General features: G+C 44.0%; 1 protein-coding gene across 2 annotated transcripts in view; it reads right to left on the reverse strand.

Moving 5' to 3' along the window:
• Positions 1 to 11,617, reverse strand: part of TNFRSF9 (TNF receptor superfamily member 9) — a 32,474-nt gene extending 20,857 nt beyond the window's left edge. For both annotated transcript variants that reach the window (XM_012473720.3, XM_064363202.1), the window contains exon 1: positions 11,335 to 11,617. The gene's annotated coding sequence lies outside the window, so the exon portion shown is untranslated. The remainder of the gene's footprint in view (positions 1 to 11,334) is intronic.
• Positions 11,618 to 11,984: the final 367 nt, after the last annotated feature.

An 11,984-nucleotide genomic window follows, 5' to 3' on the forward strand; every position in this document is an offset into this window, starting at 1 on the left:
GACAGATCTCGTTTCCTTTCATCTGCTGACAGCCATCTGGGTTGTTTCTGCTTTGGGGCTACTATGAACTGTGCTGCTGTGAACCTTCCTGTGTAGGTTTTTGTGTAGACATAGGTTTTCAGTTCTCTTGGGTGTATACCTGGGAGTAGAATTGTCGCATCATATAGTAATTCTCTGTTTCACTTTTTGAGAAGTTGCCAGACTGTTCTCCACAGCAGCTGCACCATTTTATATTCCTACCATCACCAGTGAGGGTTTCCATGTCCCCTCATCCTTGCTAATACTTGTAATTTTTCCATTAAAGAACATTATAGCCATCCTCGTAGGTATAAAGTGGTAACTCTCTGTGGTTTTGATTTGCTATGCTTACCCAATTTTATCACACACACACACACACACACACATACACACACACACCATGAAACAGGAGAGGCAAAGAACAGCACAGTGGTTGAGCTCATTCTTTGCTCTCAGACTGAACTGGATCAAATCTAGGCTCTGCCATTTGTGGTGGTGTTGCCGGGTAGTGCCATGCAGTTCCAGGCTCTTGGCGTCCCGAACAAAGAATTGGATGTGACACACACAGAAGGCAAAGCAAAGCAGCAAATGTTTGTTAAGCATAGGAGGGGGATGGTGGCTCACACCTGTAATCCCAGCACTTTAGGAGGCCAAGGAAGGTGGATCACTTGAGGTCAGGAGTTCGAGACCAGCCTGGACAACATGGTGAAACCCCATCTCTACTGAAAATACAAAAATTCGCTGGGCGTGGTGGTGGGTGCCCGTAATCCCAGCTACTCTGGAGGCTGAGGCAGGAGAATCACTTGAACCTGGGAGGGGGAGGTTGCAGTCAATAGAGATGGCACTCCAGCCTGGGTGACAGAGCAAGACTCCATTTCAAAAAAGAAAAAGAAAAAAAAGAGTTGATTAAGCACAGCACCGCACTCTCGGAGAGGGAAGAGCCAGCTGGTCTCTTCGAGATGAGAGCAGCATTAGTTTGCTGTACTTTGGGTACTTTACAAGCTTTTTTTTCCTTCTCTTCCCAAGGTTGCCTAACCTCTAGCCAGTGTCTGCCTTTTTGTTTGTTTGCTGGTTTTTGAGACAGAGTTTCACTCTGTCACCAAGGCTGGAGTGCAGTGGCACGATCCCGGCTCACTGCAACTTCCCCCTCCCTGCCCAGGGTCTGCCTTTTAGACCGGTAGGTGTGTTGCTTATTTATTCTGATCCCGTGCACTTGTGCGTCATCTCCATCCCATAGTTTTAAGTACATGCATGATGTGAGTCCATATGCATGAGCCTGAATGAGCGGATCATCACACGGGGTCATGTTAAAGATACTTGTTCTCTCTAATGCGTGTGCCTAGCCCAGAAGAGCTGCTCCTTACTGATCTGGCCCAGATCCTGCTGGCCATGGAGTCTTTGCTCGCTTGGCTTCCTTTTGGTATTGGCTGTTTAGCTTCCTTCTCTTAGCTTGCTTCTTGCTCACCTGCCCTTTCACCTTACTTCTGCTCTCTGCTTTTACTTGTTCTGCCCTTTATCCAACTTCTTTTAAATTTTTAAATTTTTATTTTTAGTAGAGACGGGGTTTCACCATGTTAGGCAGGATGGTCTCTATCTCCTGACTTCGTGATCCGCCTGCCTCAGCCTCCCAAAGTGCTGGGATTACAGGCGTAAGCCACTGTGCCCAGCCCTCCTTTATCCAACTTTTAATTCCCTTTGCTATTCTCCTGCCTCATTTTCCCCATTCTGCCTCAGTTGTGTAACCTTAAGCAAATTTCTTAACCTCCCTAACTCCGTTTTACTAAGCACATCTTAAAGGTACAGTAAGACCATACATCATCCTCATGAGTTAGGATTAAATGAGACAATGAGCATGCAAAGTAGTTCAATGCTTGCCACACAGTTCTCCAGAAAGCGGGAATTACTATGATCAGACTCGCTGGTTTGAACTGTTCCTTCCCTACCTTCCACACTGATCATCAGAAGAGTGACCACAGGGCAAGTCATGACAGAAAAGGAGAAAAATGCACGAGCTGCCTAGAGAATGTGTTCCCAAATACTGGCAGTCATCTGAGAGTCATCTCACCTGTGACATCTGTGGGACCCCTCCTCGCCCCACTTTGGAAGAAACTGGCTGAATGTGAGAGTGTCACACCATAAAAATCAGACTGCTGATCCCCTCCCAACACTTTGAAAGTCACCATCTAACCAAGTAACCTCCTCATTTACTTGTGTTACTCTGTTTAACATTGCAGTGTGACATTTAACTGGACCATCTTTTCATTTAACTGAATGCTACTCACTCATCTACATTTTGGACATTCTGTAGGCAGAGACATTACTTCCTCTGAAAGTGACATATTTATTTTCCCACCACAGTAATGAGCTCACTGTCTCAGGTTTTTATGTCAGTAACATAAAAGTCTTTATTGAGCTAAAAGAGTCTCAACATTAGTTTTGCCTACCCACAGTTAAACAAAATCAGCCACTTCAGAATTATGCTACTGAAGGCCATACTCAACTTTATTCAGGCGTTTAAAAAATTCACGGCCAGACACAGTGGCTCACACCTGTAATCTCAGCATTTTGGGAGGCTGAGGCAGGAGGATCGCTTGAGCTCAAGAGTTCAAGACCAGCCTGGGAAAGATGGCCAGACCCTATCTCTACAAAAAGTTAAAAAATTAGCTGGGTGTGGTGGCACCCGCCCATGGTTCCAACTACTTGGGGGCTGGGATGGGAGGACTGCTTGAGCCTGGGAGGTCAAGGCTGCAGGCAGCCATGTTTGCACCCATTGCACTTCAGCCTGGGCAACAAAACTAGACTGTATCAAAAAAAAAAAAAAAAGAATTCATGTTACTGCATGCATTTTTGTGTGATAAAATCATCATAGTAAGCTAAGACAAATTATATAGTTAATCAGATATACATACTAACTAAGCTAGCCAAAGGTGTAATATTCTTTTGGTATGATTTTCATTTGCTTTAAAATATGTATCATATTGCTTTATCCACTGTAGCCCTGTAATCTTTCAAATGCAACAAAAAGTTTATCTATTCCATAAATCCTTCCCAAACTAAATCAGAGATGACCCCAACAAAGCATGAACACTTTAGCAGTATTAATAATATCTGTTTCATCACATTCTAAGCATCTCATTCTAAACCAAGAAATAGATTTTGTTTCATTTTGATTGATTATAGGTCTAATCTTGAATATCTCAGGCAGCTAAATACTTTGAAGCTAAATAGCATGAAGGCCCAAGAACTCTAAACAAGATAAAGAAGACATTTAGAAAGAGAAAGCCCTCAAAATAAGCTTCCTATAAAATATTTTTCTGTCCTTCCAGGGCGCATCTTAGAGGCAATCTCATCTGTGGGATAGTCACTATTTACACTTGTTACAGTCCCAAAAGATGTATTCCTTCAAGATTCAGTGTCGCCACCCCTACCCCAAATACCCAAACTCGTAGTCACTATTAGGCATACACGGTGCTTGTGATGCCAGTGGAGTTCTGAGGCCTGGGAAGGAGTAAATTGTTTTTATACTTGAATGAGCAGGAAATCGAAGAGGAAGAAGGCAGAGTAAGGAGAAGTACGTACGTATCGTAAGGAGAGGCGGATGTCAGCAGTCGACTTCGCTCGCCTTTCCTTCTTGTTCTGCCCTTTCTCCAGGTGGTACCCACTCATATGCTAAGGCTCAGCAATATTTGTCTCCAACTTCAGACCACCCCCAACACTGTGCAGTCCCCAGGACAAGAATACAAACGGAGGCCTGCTTACCATGTGTCCAAGTATTTAGAAATTACTCATCAATCTAAATACACTGTTAAATATGTTCTGTCCAGAGCAGGGACACAAACACACACACACAACGAACACACAGGTGTGTCTGACTGGGTGTCTGGCGTGTGGTGCTGGCACAGGGACGCGTAACTCGGCTCCATCTGCTCTGTGGACTCACACTGACAAGCACAGGTGAAAACTCCCCCACATTCCTGGATCCCTGTCCTTGAAACTGTGAGGGTGTCTCCATGCTGTGAGGGTTGTGGGCTGTGCTGCTGCCTCCAGGGAGGGCAGGAAGGGTGTAAGTCATAGGGGTACCAGGCAGACAAAAGGCAAGTGGGTTTGTCAAATCTGTCTCAGATACCAAGGGTGTAACGGATTCTTTTTGTTGTTGTTGTTATGGAGTCTCGCTCTGTCACCCAGGCTGGAGAGCAGTGATGCAGTCTCAGCTCACCGCAACCTCCGCCTCCTGGGTTTAAGCAATTCTCCTGCCTCAGTCTCCCGAGTAGCTGGGACTACAGGTGCCCGCCACCTTGCCTGGCTAATTTTTTGTATTTTTAGTAGACACGGGGTTTCACAGTGTTAGCCAGGAGGGTCTCGATCTCCTGACATCATGAGCCACCCGCCTTGGCCTCCTAATGTGCTAGAATTACAGGCATGAGCCACCGCTCCCGGCCAAAACATTCTTGTATAATCTACTATTTAGATGCAAAAATATCACAGACAGTGGTATTTCCCAGCAGTCCCAAGGATCCCCTTTTTTTTGTTTTTTTGAGAAAGGGTCTCACTCTGTCACCCAGCCTGCAGTGCAGTGGGGCAATCTTGACTCACTGCAGCCTCCGCCTCCCGGGTTCAAGGGATTCTTCTGCCTCAAACTCCCAAGTAGCTGGGACTATAGGTGCATACCACCTTGCCCAGCTAATTTTTGTATTTTGTTGTGGAAGGGGGTTTTTCATGTTGTTCAGGCTGGTTATCCACTTGTTTGATCCTATTAATGGTCCACTTGGCAGTTTTGGAAGTTCTTGTACATTAGCATGGAATTCATAGCAGTTATGCACAAAGTCTGAGGATTCCTTTGTAATATTAAACTATTCATATTATTCTTGACTATGCACATATGTAAAATGTAGAATAAGAACTGCAGTATTAATTATTTACTAGAATCTCCTAGGACTGAGCCAAACGACAATTTCAATTTTCATAAAAATATTTAAAACAATTTAATTAAATTTCAAAAGATTAAAAATCTCAGATCTTTAATAAAAATAAGTTTTAAATACTTGATATTTATCCGTTATAATTTGTTTTTTAATTCTAATAATTCTGAAACTTTAATAATGAAAAAACAAACATGAAAAATTTAGGGCCAGTCGTGGTGACTCATGCCTGTAATCCCAGCACTTTGGGAGGCCGAGGCGGGTGGATCACGAGGTGAAGAGATCAAGACCATCCTGGTCAACAAGGTGAAACCCCGTCTCTACTAAAAATACAAAAATTAGCTGGGCATGGTGGCGCGTGCCTGTAATCCCAGCTACTCAGGAGGCTGAGGCAGAAGAATTGCTTGAACCCAGGAGGCGGAGGTTGCGGTGAGCCGAGATCGGGCCATTGCACTCCAGCCTGAGTAACAAGAGTGAAACTCCATCTCAAAAAATAAATAAATAAATAAATAAATAAATAAATAAATTTTACATACTCTAATTCACATTTTACATTAAATACACACAAATGCTGTATGTATTGAGTATAACTGCTGTATATGTTGAGTATAATTATATTTTATTTTTTAATCCTTTAAGTCATTACTGTCCAAATACAAATCATGTGAAATTATCTATTGCAACAAATGAAAGCAAGAAAAATAAATTTGATGGGCAAAAATACAATAATTTATAAACTGTGTGTGTCGTTTTTTTTTTTTTTTTGCGATGGAATCTTGCTCTGTCACCCAGGTTGGAGTGCGGTGGTGTGATCTCGGCTCACTGCAATCTCTGCCTCCCAGGTTCAAGTGATTCTCCCCACTCAGCTGGACTACAGGCGCACGCCCCCGCACCCGGCTAATTTTTGTATTTTTAGTAGAGACGGGGTTTCACCATGCTGGCCAGGCTGGTCTCAAACTCCTGACTTCAGGTGATCTGCCTGATTCAGCCTCCCAAAGTGCTGGGATTACAGGAGTAAGCCACCATGCCTGGTCCTGTATGCCTGTATTTACCACTCATTTAAACATTTTCAGGTCATCAGAGAACATCTACACGTCTATAATATTAATTAAACTCAGTCATCTTTGCCAACTTTGTCGCATAAAAATAATTTGTTATTTAGTTACTTTGAAGACTTCTCTGTGAAGTAGAATATTCTCCTTGTGCTTGATTTGCCACAATTAAATATTCAGACATGGTGTGGGGCTCATTTCTACACCTGCTCCAGGCCCAAAAGTGTCAGAGACAGTGCTGAGAGACACACAGTTGGTAGTCAATAACCTTTATCAAAGCAACAAATAATAAATGAATGCATGAATTTGTTAACTCCAGTCCTGCGGTCTGCCTGTCTCTCGTGACCTGACATTTTATTTTCACTCTCTCCCTGGGGAAATCCTTCTGGCACGTAGACCCCAATCTGAGCTGTTGTTTTCCTTTCTCAGGTCTCACATAAAATGCTTTTCTGATCATGGCTACTAACACTGGCCGAGGGATAACTATGTGCAACACTGTTTTATGTGTTTACATAAGTTCCCACAATTATACCTTACGACAGCCTTTGTCCTTATGTTACAGGTTAGTAAACAAGGGCACAGAGAAGTCAGGTAGCTTGCCCGGTGTCACCTTGCCGGTAAGGAGCTGAGAAAGGGTTAGAAACTTGGCTGTCTGGCTCCAGAGACCGTGCTCTTACCAAACACTCTTAACCTGCCTGTGCCCAGGGCCCTTTTCGCCTGTGGGCCCTATGCTTGTGGAGCCCTCTCAGGATAGGGTTCATGATTCATAAAATATAATACAAAGGATTACAAAGGAAACCAACTGAATTGAAATGTACCTGCTGAAATATTTTTAAAGCCAATTTGTGGTCAGGCATGGTGGCTCATGCCTGTAATTCCAGCACTTTGGGAGGCCGAGGCAGGTGGATCACAAGGTCAGGAGTTCAAGACCAGCCTGGCCAAGATGGTGAAACACCATGTCTACTAAAAACAAAAAAAAAAATTAGCTGGGTGTGATGGCGGGGGCCTGTAATCCCAGCTACTAGGGAGGCTGAGATGGAGAATTGCTTGAACCCAGGAAGTGGAGGTTGCAGTGAGCCGAGATCATGCCACTGCACTCCAGTCTGGGAGACAGAGTGAGACTCCATCTTAAAAAAAAAAAAAGCAAATTTATGATGTACTAATATATGGACTTATCATATATCTGTCATAATTACAAATTAATCATGATTCTAAATGGTATTTTGGGATATCTGCAAGAACTATAATATGATATGAAGACAACATCTAAGTTCACAGACTCCACGATTTTTGTCTGTGCACCCCTGTTTATCTCTGGACCACAGGGTCACAACCCCCGTATGAAGTCTCTTCACCATCGCTCATGCACTTCAACAGTCTCAGCTCTGGGAACTTGCTCTTACTCCAAGAGCCAGCTTCACTTTGATTATTTCTTTAGATGCTGTCACATATCTTAAGGCAAAAACTCTGTCATTTCTGTCCCTCACCATCCTCATCAAGATGGCACATGTGTATGGTGTATCACTTTCTGTGGTCCATTCCTCTGGGCCCTTCATCACTGAATTTAAACAGATTGTGATTGCCAATAGATACATGTTTTCTAATACTTAATAATAGCTAATACTTATGGGTGGCTTCCTGCATTGCAGGTTATGCTAAACACTTTAAATGTTTTATTAGGCCTGAGAAGACAGATTTTGTTTCCTTCCAAAGAGGCTAAATAAAATACTTAAAGTGTTTAGCATAGGCCGGGCATGGTGGCTCAGGCCTGTAATCCCAGCACTTTAGGAGGCCAAGGTGAGCAGATCACCTGAGGTCAAGAGTTTGAGACCAGCCTGGCCAACATGGTGAAATCCCATCTCTACTAAAAATACAAAAATTAGCTTGGCATGGTGGTGTGCGCCTGTAGTCCCAGCTACTCAGGAGGCTGAGGCAGAAGAATCACTTGAACCCAGGAAGTGGAGGGTACAGTGAGCTGAAATCACACCACTGCACTCCAGCCTGGGCAACAGACACACACACACACGTGTTGAGCATAACATCTGCAACGCAGGAACTCAGTGAGGTAAGAATTACTGTTACTATTCTAATGTGAAGAAACAGAAGCTAAGGGAGTTGAATTACTGAGACAAGGATTAAGGGCAGCATTTGAGGGTTTACTCCAGGCCACTGTTCTAGCTTTAACTATATTAATTCATTTAATCCTCATGGTAACACTGTGAGGTACACAGGTTCTGTGATCCCCCTCCCCCGTTTTATAGATGGGGAACCTGAGGCATGAGGGCTAACTCATTTGTTCAAGATCACTTAGCTAGCATGGGACACAGCTGGGCTTAACTCCAGACAGGCTGGACTCAGAGAGCGAGAACACGCGCTCCCACCACACCATGCTGCCACATTTAAGGAATGGAGACGCCAGGGGTGGAACCGACATTGTCTCATTCCAAAGCTACCTTAACATCTGACCAAGAGGTATGACTAACACAGGCGCTAACTGTAATGGTGCATTCCTATGAATCAATAAGAAGATGTGTTGACTCAGCAACCAAGGGTGAGACTCAATCCACTGGTTTCAGAGCTGAGTTAGAAACTACATTAGAGCTCATCTGCATGAATGACTATCACGAAAATGATCAATTTAAACTTTGAGAAATGTGATGAACAGCAGAACCGATAGCCTCACAGTAGTCACTTTTTGGAGGAAGTTAGATTAGCTTAAAATAAGAAAGAGCACGTACGTCATGAAAAGCCATTAAGTAAACAGTGCTCTGTATTTTAAAATTCAGATGGAGAGAGATAGTTGCCACACGTCATTAAGGGGAAAACTATTCTTTGTGCTGCAAGTGACAACTGTGATCAAAGCAGTATCACCCCAAAAGGCAACATTATCCTGAAGTAACATGACTTGGTACTGAAGGCCAGTTTCTGGCTGTGGGGTACTAGCTCCCAGTCCCTACCATTCACCTTACCCCTTGGGAAGTAAAGTACTATTAAAATTCAGGAATACACAAATTCATCTCAAATACTATCAATTAACATTCAGTAGTTCTTATTCAACAAATAAAAAGCCAGGCAACACCAGGAGGCAGATTTTGTCCCTTCTGAACTTTTTAATGGTGACCAGCATTATCTACCAAATAATTCCACTCCTAAGTCGTTCTTGACAAAATCCGTCTCCTCTTCTTCCGGGTTTCCACTATAATGGAAGATTGTTGCATAAACCATTGGTTTTCATGAGACTTTTTTCTCCAGTTAAGTATCACCACACTAAAGTTCCACTGTACCTGGGTGTAAGCTGTAAATACTACATATATATGCCTACAGAGCCTGTTGCACTCAACCTCAAGCAATTTCCAAGTTTCATTATTATAATCATTGAATCACTGTCCCTTATCAATTAATTTAATTCAGTAAGCATTTATCGAATGTGTAATGCAAATTTGCATATTTTCTACCTTTCTAACCCGTTTACTTCTACTTTGTATCCTACCACTCCCCTCTAGTTTGACTTTCCTTTTTTTAAAAAACAATTTGTAATTTTTATTTATTTTTGAGATGAAGTCTTGCTCAGTCTTCCAGGCTGGAGTGCAGTGGCACCATCTCGGCTCACTACAACCTCCACTTCCCAAGTTCAAGAGATTCTCCCACCTCAGCCTCCTGAGTAGCTGGAATTACAGACACCTGCCATGACACCCAGCTAATTTTTATATTTTTAGTAGAGATGGGATTTTGCCATATTGGCCAGGCTGGTCTTGAACTCCTGACGTCAGGTGATCCACCCACCTTGGCCTCCCAAAGTGCTGAGATTAAAGGCTTGAGCTACCTTGCCCAGCCACTCCCTCATCTTATTTGTGTTTTCTCCTCAGAAAAAGCATTCTTTGACCAGTGTCTAAACAAGTACTCCCCCTGCCAATATTCTCTATCTCTTCTCCCTCCTTTGTTTTCCTTCATAGTATATACCACCACTTAGCACGCATATTTATTTGTGCTTTTGTTTACTGTCTGTCTTTCCCCATGGAACATAAGCTCCATGAGAGGGGACACTGTTCACTGCTGCATCCTCTGGCACCCAGAGTACTCCTGAGAGCACATGACAAGCACTCCATAAATACTTCTGCAATTAGTTTTACTGTCTTGTGAGGCATATACAGATAAGGTGCCATCCCAACAGTTTTCCCAGCCTTAAATGGAAGGAAGAAGTTACACAAATAACTAAGATAAAAGAGCACACAGCCCTACAGATTCTATAATAGGAGGGCAAAGTGCTGTGGTAATGGAGAAAGTTTCCTGGAGGGACTGGCACTGTAACTGGGTTTTGCAGGATGGGTAATCCATTGAAAGGCTAATATAGGCCAGGTGTGGTGGCTCACGCCTGTAATCTCAGCACTTTGGGAGGCCGAGGGTGGATCATGCCCTGTGATCACAGGAGTTCAAGACCAGCCTGGCCAAGATGGCAAAACCCCGTCTCTACTAAAAATACAAAAATTAACCAAGTGTGGTGGCAGGCAACTGTAATCCCAGCTATTGGGGAGGCTGAGGCAGAGAATCTGCTTGAACCCAGTAGGTGGAGTTTGCAGTGAGCCGAGATCACACCACTGCACTCCAGCCTGGGCAACAGAGCAAGACTCCATCTGAAAAAAGAAAAAAAAAGCCTGATATAGAAGTAGAGGTATTCCCGGCAAAAGGAAATGCTTTTATGCCAAAGCACGAAGGAAGTAAGGTTCCAGAAAGTTCCCAGAACAGTAACTGAGTGAGGGAGCAGAAGACATACAAATGTGGAAGATAAGGAAGAAGGGATCTGTTGAAGCACATTGTGGCAGGATTCAAACTTTGAATCTCCTACCTAGGAGTCACAGGCAAATTCAGATTCACAGAACTACAGACATACGAACGGTCACCAGAATATAGTTCTCATCCGGAGCGTAGCCACTGCTCTAACAACCTCCAGAGTAGGTAGGCCTCAAGATAAGGAAGGGATCTCCAGGATACAGTAAAGGATAGGGGGCAGGGAGTCGGCCAGGAAAGTTTTGCTAGATTCAAGGGTCTACTGCTGGGTGGATATGGATTTTGCCTTGCCAATTGAGAGAAATACTGGCGTAACTCCTGATCACTGTATGTTTCCAAAGCATTGGAATTTGAAAGCGTTATGGAAACAATTACAGAATTACAACAGGAAATATTAAGGGACTCAACATTTCAACTCCTCTGAGCTTGGTGTTTTATGCAAGATCTCACTATGTCCTCACTAACCTCTGGGCAGGCATTGCTATTCACATTTTGCAAGTAAGTTATCTTAAAGGCTTTTTGATAACCCGTAGCTGAAACCCTAAGTAATGGAATCTTACTCTTATTTCAAGAAATAAGATGATGGCTGGGGCGGTGGCTCATGCCTGTGATCCCAAAACTTTGGGAGGCCAAGGCGGGAGGATCACTTGAGCCCAGGAGTTCGATATCAGCCTCGGCAACATAGCATGACCCCGTCTCTACTTCTGAGAAAGAAAAGAAAAGAAATAAGATGTCATGGAAGGCATGACAATAAGTGTTTTCCATAAACAACCCAAGAGAAACAAACAGAAACAGAAAACCCTGTGCAAGCCACAGACTTGCTTCCACGTTGGGCTTTGAAGATTTTCCAATGAGCCACCAACGAGGGGGTTAAAACATCAGAGACTGCATCCAATTCCTCAGGACACCAAGGGTCCCGGGATGGGAACAGCCAAGCCTGTGGGCTGCGGTCACCAGGACGAACATGGGCGCAGCAGGTGCCAAGGGCTCGACCTCCCGCCTCGCATTCCGCAGGCCGCACCCACCCCTCGGAAGTCGGCGAGGTGGCTGCGGCACAGCGACTCCAGGGCGCAGAGACCCACAAGCGACGCTCTGAAGGAAGTGACCTTTCGGGGCTGCTTCTCTCAGGCCTCGCCAGCAGCACCCGGCGCATTTGCGTCTGCTCTGGCCCCGGCAAGCTCCGACGCAACCGTGCGAGTCGCTGGGAACA

This window comes from Aotus nancymaae, unplaced genomic scaffold (assembly GCF_030222135.1).
Source record: "Aotus nancymaae isolate 86718 unplaced genomic scaffold, 86718_ANA_hifiasm-v0.15.2.pri h1tg000053l, whole genome shotgun sequence".
NCBI lineage: Eukaryota > Metazoa > Chordata > Mammalia > Primates > Aotidae > Aotus > Aotus nancymaae.